The sequence below is a fragment of the Solanum pennellii genome, chromosome 12 (genome assembly GCF_001406875.1).
Source record: "Solanum pennellii chromosome 12, SPENNV200".
In the NCBI taxonomy this organism is placed as follows: domain Eukaryota; kingdom Viridiplantae; phylum Streptophyta; class Magnoliopsida; order Solanales; family Solanaceae; genus Solanum; species Solanum pennellii.
Window position 1 is genome coordinate 33,759,555 of NC_028648.1, and position 9,023 is coordinate 33,768,577.

The 9,023-nt window shown below is 31.2% G+C and overlaps 1 pseudogene; it reads right to left on the reverse strand.

Annotated features, from left to right (window-relative positions):
• Window positions 1-741: 741 nt before the first annotated feature.
• On the reverse strand, window positions 742-7,527 carry LOC107006190 (annotated as a pseudogene).
• Window positions 7,528-9,023: the final 1,496 nt, after the last annotated feature.

Genomic DNA, 9,023 nt, shown 5'->3' on the forward strand with positions numbered 1-9,023 from the left:
GCTACTCAACATACACTACCTCCAAAAGTTAAATGGGCAGATGGCATGCAGTCTTGATGATACATATCATATCAACTATAGCTAAGAAGAATCACCAAAATGAGACATCAAACTATTGAGCTTGTTTGGATAAACTTTTATCTTTATTCTTATAAGCCAAAAGGCATAGGTTAAAATGTCTAACTTATGACTTATGACTTATTTTTAGCATTCTAACTGAAATCAAAGTGCTTATAAGAATTTTCTTAAATTTACCCAACCACATCACAAGTGATCAAAAACTATTTTGTCTTAACAACACTTAAAATAAGCCAAATCCAAACAAGCTCCATAATAGGTTGAGATCTAGGCAGATTTAGGAAGCCAAAAGCTCAGGAATTTTATCCTAGAAAGCCCCATAGATCTCTAACAAGCACACACCATAATCCGAAGGAAGTCCAAAAGCTCAAGAATCTACCTTATAAAAAAGTCACTAAATAAGTTATACGATTCTAAGTACCAGACATCAAGGAAACCAATCTTACCAAAGATACATTAAAGAACTCCAAAGTTGGGTTCTAGCTAATTCATAATTTACGAAAAGAGAAAATGTTCAACTATGGGTCAACAATGGTAAAAGAAGGAAAATACTACGGTCCTCCCAATCTTCTAGATGTTGACTCCTTGTTATTGCTCCCATATCTACTCAAATCTAAGCTAAAGAGCATCGAAATGCAACATCTAGAAAATGCTTAAGAAAATCTACCTTCCATAGGGGTGGTAGTGGCCGCTGCCACCATAGCCTGTCCTAGTTCCATATAGACCTCCTGGTCCACCATAACCAGCGCTAGGGCCAGCCATGCCAATCCAAGCACAGTAAAAGTGTGCCCACTCTACCTTTCTTTCTTTACCCTAGACTGCGTTCTTCAAGGAGACCCATGTGCATTTCCTCTGTTTTGTGCTTGCTACGACCTTGTGCCTTTAGTTGAAGTATAGGTCGTCGATTCAATCTATCTTGATGGGATTTTTCTAGTAGGTAGCGAGAAGACTAGTAGTATCAACAAGAGGCTACATCAATAGCTGAAAATTTCGGGTAGGGATTCATAACCAGAACCAGATCCTACCCCATCATAGCCCCCATAACAACCTCCACGACCATATTTTCCCATTAAACCACCGCCACTATATCTGCCAGCACCTCCAACATAGCCACCGCCATAAGAGCCATAACGACTATGATAACTCACTTAGGGATTTCCTCGATAGCTACAAAATTCACCAGCACTAAATTCTCTGTATCTACAACTAAATTCACCACCACGATATCTGTAGTTACCGAACGTACCACTCATATCTCTAGAAGACCTATAGAGATCAAGGACAAAACCCCTCACCACTGCGAAAGTTGTTATAGAAATTTCCAAAGTCTCCATCATAACTATCATTGGATGCACATCCCAGAGATTCACCACCATATGAATGTACAGATGATGGGTGTGAGGGTTTATTTGGTTCTGCCTTCTTGACCTCAACCTGAAATAATGAACCAGGTTAACCAAGAAGATTACCTATGCAAAAGCCTACCACAACTGAGCCCCGAAAGAATCACACTAGATGAATCTTACAAAATTAAAGTACGACACGTGAGAGACATTGTATGAAAAGTTGAACAAATAATACTGAAAATCGATCATAAGTCAAAGAAAAATCTTGATCATTCACTATTTAAAGACAGTTACATCCCAACACAACTGAAATCTTGGACAACCATTAGATAAAAATCACCTAGTTACCGAACATATCAATCACATTTCCCCGGGACAAGAAATTATCGACTGCTTGTTCCTCATCAAACACAATAAATCCAAAGCCTCAATACCGCTTAGATACATGGTCATGTATGATCTAGCAATCGCTCATCTTCCTATACTTGGAGAAAAAGACCTTAAATTCTTCTAACCATGAAAAAAATATCAACAATTAAATACATGAGAAACTAGATAAAACATGGCACAAAACTACAATATAAAACACATGGTATTGTAATATTTCATGAAAAAAGAAAAAATAGGTGATGTTTCACCTTCATCATAGCAATAGGAATGCCGCCAACAAAAACCTTCTTTGTTTAGAAATTTTTTGGTTCAGTAGATCCTTTAGGAATGGTTCTCTTGATCTCAACCTAACCAAATGTAATCTAGTAAGTCTCAGTTCCAAAATACATGCCACCTTACAACAATTTTTTACGAAAAAAAATGCTTGGACTCGGAGAATATGGTTTCACTACAACCTCACAACACTAGGTATAGTATGACCTTTAGTTACAAATATACATTACCCACAATTTGGTTTCTACTAGAAATCTTACTATACTAGGAATCCTACGAACTACAGTACAAATATACGATAGCAACCAAACTTATTATCAAAACAATTTTATGATTTAACACAAATTGATGGTTCGTTAGAAATTACCACAAAAAGAAAATTTTCTCATGACAAAGACACATAAACTTTCTAGTAGTTCCTTTCTCCAATCCTATTTGACAATAGTGAAATATTAAATTAATATATACATTAAAAATGAATCTAAACCACTCATTTGTTTGTCATTGATATTATGACTTCAGCAATAAGATGTCAATGACAGAGGGATCAACATAAGTGATAAACTCAAAACCTCTAGGTCTACCAATATGTCAGTCCTTCACAATCACCGAGTCTCTTATCTCATCATACTTCTCAAAATACTTCACAAATTGCTCTACAAATCCAAATTAGAAGAAAAATTAGAATCTTTAGAATATCCAACAAGCAAGGAGTAATAAAATTAAAAAACACAAACCCTTGCTCATCCATAATAGCAAATTAAAAATATAAAAACTTGTAATAGAGTTTAAAACTAACCTAAAGTTGTCTCTTCGGAAGACCTTCAATGAAAATTTTCCTTTTCCATAAAGATAACAAAAAACCCAAAAGTAATACACATCACAATCACAAAGAAAATAACTTTTTCAAGAGAAGAACAAGAAACACCTAGAGAACACAAATTGCACAATTATTTTCGCAAAAAGGTGCACTTGTTCTAGGAGAATGGTGCTTTCTTCATACTTTTGAAACAAAACATTGAAAATTACTACTTTTTGACTAAAAACTCATCTCCATTTGTAGAAGGTTAAAAATATTTGCATAGTTCTAGTTATTTTTATGAATATTTGATAGATCTTGTGAGAAAAAACATGATATATTTTAAAAAATATATTGGAAAAATAAAACATCCCCAATCTCGACTTCTAAAAGCAGCATTTTGCAGCAAGAGAATCACCAAAAATTATCATATTCTTGACAAAGCCAACAACTAGACTTAATTCAATGAAGTAAAAATATGCTCAAAAACAAGTATCAAGAGTAGAAAAAAAACCCTAGGTTATACAATTTGTGCATATCTTTGTGCAGAAATGGTGACTTTGTTTTACAAAAATCGTCTTCTTTTTATAAAAGAAAATGAAATATTTAAAAATTGAAGAAGTGATCAAAAGCTTCTTTTCATCTAAAAATCTTCTTCCATTTTCAAAACACTAACAAATTTTTCTAATTACAAACCGTACGGGAGGGATAGTTTGTAGAAGTTATATTTGGTCAGTTTCGAGTTATTTTACAAATGTTTGATATCTAATTTGTGATACTAAATATATCTTTTGAACACTGGAAAAAGAAACACCATAAATGCCAAGTTGTAAAACAATAAAAACAAATGCTTCAAGAAGTCCAATAATTAGACTAATAATTTAATAAACATTAAAGATATGCTCATAAATCCTTCCAATAACAAACCTTTTAGGAAAAAAATAATAATTTATAGAAGCTATATTTGGTTATTTTAGTGATTTTATGAAGATCTGTAAGAAAAATAACATCTTTATGAAAGAATGTGCAAAAAAGAAACACCATGAATCCCAACTTTTAAAAACAATAGAAAAAAACTCTCCTTTTTTTTTTTGTAAAAACACACCTTCTATATCCTAACTTCTACAAAGAATAAAAAAAATTATTCAATTGTTGGGGAAAAGAAACACCCCTAAATCCAAACTTCCATAAAACGGCAAAAATATGTTTCAATTGTTGGAAAAACAAATACCCTTATATTCCAACATCTGAAAACAACAACAAAAAAAAGAAATGCTTTAATGGCTGAAACATACTCCTAATCCAACTTCTAAATACATAAAAAAAAAAAAAATCCTTCAATGGCTGAAAAAACACATAGAACTAAATCTAAACATAGTAAAAAGAAATTCAATTGTTGAAAAAACACATCCCCTATATCCCAACATCTAAAACCAACAACAAAAAATGCTTTCATTGCTGGAACATACCCTTAATCCAAACTTCTAAAAAAATCAACAAAAAAACAACCTTCAATGACTGAAAAATACATTGGCCTAAACCCAACTTCTAAACACAGCAAATAAATGCTTCAATTGTTGGAAAAGCGACCCCTCCCCCAAATCCCAACTTCTAAAAATAGAAAAAAAATGCTTCAATAATGGTTAAACACATAACCCTAATCCCAAGATCTAAAAACAACAAAAACAAACATCAATAGCTTGAAAACCACATAGACCTAAATCTCAACTTCTAAGATTAACAAAAAAATAATACTTCAATTGCTAAAAATAAAACCCACCCACTAACACCCCAAAATCCCAATTTCTAAAAACAACAAAAAGATGTTTCAATCGTCGTAAAAGAAAACATATACCATACGTCCAATTTTTTTAGGAAAATCAAAATAAAACTTGCAAGCATTGGGGGAACACACATCTACATCCTCACTTCTAAAAACAGTATCAACAACAACAAAATCATCAAACATAAAAAAAACTGACATACAATTAATAAAATTCAAGTAAAAAAATCATAAAACAGGTAAATAACGATACCCTATCTAGGCTAGCCTCATCGTGGAAATCGTTTCTTTGGAACCCATACTGTCAAATTTGACAGATCAGAGAGAATTAGGGTTTACAATTTGAGTTTTTTGAACCACAAACTGGAGATAGAGGTAAAAATTTGGGTGTTGATACTCTACTCTTTTTTTGGTTAATTTTTTAATTTTTTGTTTACTATGTACATGGGGCTTTAATTCTCAAGTTATATTTGGGCTATCACACTAAGAATTGGTCCAATTTTGTGTTCACTTTTCCAAAAATAATTTGTATATATAGAGAGACTGGTATATTATCGATGTATGAAGTATATTGATTTGATTTTTATTTACGAAAGAACAAAAGTTGTTTGTAGAATTATTTACCGTTATTTGGTAAATTATCTTAGAAAGATGGTCGATTACAAAACTAGTTACACATACTCTGTAATTAAGTTATTTATAGAGCTAGTTGCAGGATACTTTGTAATTAAGCTATTTACAGAGCTAGTTGCGGGACACTCAATAATTATGTCATCCGTAAAGAAACTGTAAAATAATTTTTTTATAACGCTACTTGCAGGTTACTCTATAATTAATATTATTTAGAAAGTGACATATAATGTTAAAAGTTGTTTGCAAGATACTCTATAATTAAATTGCTTCAAAAAGTTGCTTATAGTGCTAATTGTAGGCTACTACGTAATTAAATTACTTTAGAAAATTGGTAATAATACTAATCGCATGTTACTCTATAATTAAGCTTCTTAGGAAGCTACTTGCTGGCTATTGTAATTGAGTTGCTTTAGAAGATGTGTATAATACTAATTGCACGCTACTATATAATAAAGTTATTTATATAAACCTACTATAAAGCTAATATATTATTAAGATGCTTTAGAAAGTTGTTTATAATGCTCATTCCATGTTATTCCGTAGTCAAACTACTTTAGGAGGCTACTTGCGGGTTACTCTATGATTAAGTTGCTTTAGAAGTTGCTTCTAATGCTAATTGCAGGTTATTCTGTAATTAAACTACTTCAGGGGCTACTCTATAATTATGTTTTTTTAGAAAGTTGCTTATAAAGTTACTTGCATATCACTCTATAGTTACTACTTTAGGAAGCTACTTGTTGGCTACTCTATAATTAAGTTTCTTCAAGAATCTATATACAGAATACTCTGTAATTAAGATACTTTGAAAAGTTTCTTATAATGCTTATCGTAGGTTATTCTATAATTAAGTTATTTTAGAAAGCTACTCTATAATTAAGATGCTTTAGGAAGCTTACTCACAGACTAGTCTATGATTAAGCTGCAAAACTATAGTATAAAACACATGGTATTTGTAATATTTATTGAAAAAAATATAAATATGTGATGTTTCACCTTCATCCATAGAGGTAGGTATGCTGCCAACAAAAACCTTTTTTGTTCTGAAATAATTTAATTCGACAAATTCTTTAGGTATAGTTCTCTTGATCTCAACCTGACCAAATGTAATCTAGGTAGTAAGGAATTGTTATAGCTACTACTGAGAGCCTCTATCTATGTTGATGAATAATATTGGACGTCGGTTAGTATATTCTACGTCAGAGATGTGATGTGATTAAATTGACGAAGATTGATGAACTGACATTCTAACATTTGAATTTTTTTTCTCATATAGGAGGGAAATATTAGAAATTATTGGTGGAACGAGTAATGTAGATAAGACTTTTATCCCTTTTAGACTATCATTTAAAATTTTGTAAATATAATTCATAAAAAATAATTTCTTTGGATAATGTTAAATTTGATTTTTACATTTGCTTATTTACTATGCAGTTTGATTTATAAATATTATATTTTCAAGTTTTTTCTGTCGTTTACAAAATTTTAGTTTGTATTCGAATATTTTCGAATAAATTTATAATTAAATCTAAAATTATTAATTTAGACCCATAATCACAGAGTATTCTCATGAGGTAAAAAATAAAATAAAAACTAAACAACGAAACTTACTCTTTATAAAAAGGAAAAAAACAAGATACGAGCCAGAAGAATGTGAGGTTAGAGTGTTGGACAGAACCAAGTGAGGTTAGTGTTGGACCTATAATTTTGGGCCAGAACCAAATGAGGTTAGAGTTTTAGGCCCACTCTACTCTCAAGGAACAATTAGTATTTTATGGAGTTTAAAAAACATGGCAGAGTTACTTTTAGTGCACATAGTGATTAAATGTTAGCTATAATATGAGCGTAATAAAGCAAATTACAGCCATAACTTATGTTAGAAAGCCAAGTTTCATAGTATCTTCACTCTTTGTATTATCTCAATCTAAAGCATCGAAAGAGGTCATTTTTATCTTTTCTCTCTAGTTTGTGCTTCGAGAAATTCAAATTGTAAACTGTAACTCTCTTCGATCTGTCAAATTTTACTGTATAGGTTCCTGAAGGAACAATTTCCGCGATGAGACTAGCCCAGAGTATCATTTTCTTACCTATTTTATTGAATTGTATGCCAGATTTAAAAAACTCAGACTTACAATTCAATAAATTTCAAGAACAAAAGCTCATAAAAAGGTAAGAAAACGATACCCTGGGCTAGCCTCATCATGGAAATCGTTCCTTCTAGAGCCCATACAGTCAAATTTGGCAGATTGGAAAGAATAAGGGCTTACGGTTTGAGTTTCTCGAAGCACAAACTGGAGAGAAAATATAAAAATTACCTCTTTCGATGCTTTACACAGAGATATAAACAAAGTGATAATGCCCTACACTTTACTTTTTGGTTAAGTTTTCAAGCTTTACTTCTTAAGTTATATTTGTGCTATCACACTAATAATTGGTCCGGATTTGTGTTCATCTTTCAAAAACTAATATGTATATATAGAGACTGATATATTATTGATGTATGAAGTAAATTGATTTGATTATTATTTACGGAAGAATAAAAGTTGTTTGTAGAGCTATATACAATTATTTGATAAGTTATTTTAGAAAATTGGTCGATTACATAGCTAGTTTCACGATACTCTGTAGTTAAGTTGTTTACCGAGGTAGTTGCAAGATATTCTGTAATTAATTTGGTCGTAAAGGTACTATAAAATAAGTTGTTTATAAACCTACTTGTAGGTTACTCTATAATTAATCTCATTTACAAAGTGGCTTATAATGTTAATAAGTTTTTTTGCAAGATACTCTGTAATTAAATTACTTTAGAAAGGTGCTTAAGTGTTAATTGCAGGCCGGTCTTTAATTAAGTAACTTTAGGAAGTTGCTTATAATATACTAATAGGTTACTCTATAATTAAGCTACTTTAGGAAACTATGAGTAGACTACTCTAAATTGAGGTTATTTAGAAAGATGTGCATAATGCTAATTGCACACTGCTCAGTAATTAAGCTACTTATACAAAGCTACTTGCAAGCTACTCTATAATTAAGATGCTTTAGAAAGGTGCATATCATACTAATTTCCGATTACTTTGTTATTAAACTACTTTAAGAAAAGCTAATTCAGGGTTTCTCTATGATTAAGTTGCTTTAGAAATTTCCTTCTAATGCTAATTGCAGGTTACTCTGTAATTAAAATACTTTAGGAGGTTACTTTGTAACTAATAAGTTGTTTTAGAAAGTTGCTTATAAAGTTAGTTGTATATTACTCTACAGTAAGCTACTTTAGGAAGGTACTTGTTGGCTACTTTATTATAATTAAGTTTCTTCAAGAATCTATTTACAAAAAACTCTGTTAGTAAGATACATAAAAAAAGCTACTTATAATGCTCATATTAGGTTACTCAATAATTAAGTTATTTTAGGAAGCTACTATATAATTAGGATGCTTTAGGAAGCTACTCGCACACTACTCTATAAGTAAGCTACAAAACTAAAGTATAAAATACATGGTATTTGTAACATTTTTTGAAAAAAGAAAAATATATGATTCTTCACCTTCATTCATAGCGGTAGGAATGCTGCCAACAAAAACCTTCTTTGTTCTAAAATTCTTTGATTCGGCAAATCCTTTAGTAATGGTTCCTTTGATCTCAACCTGACCAAATGTAATCTAGCTAGTAAGCGATTGTTATAGCTAACACAGAGAGCTTCGATCAATGTTGATGAATAATATTGGACG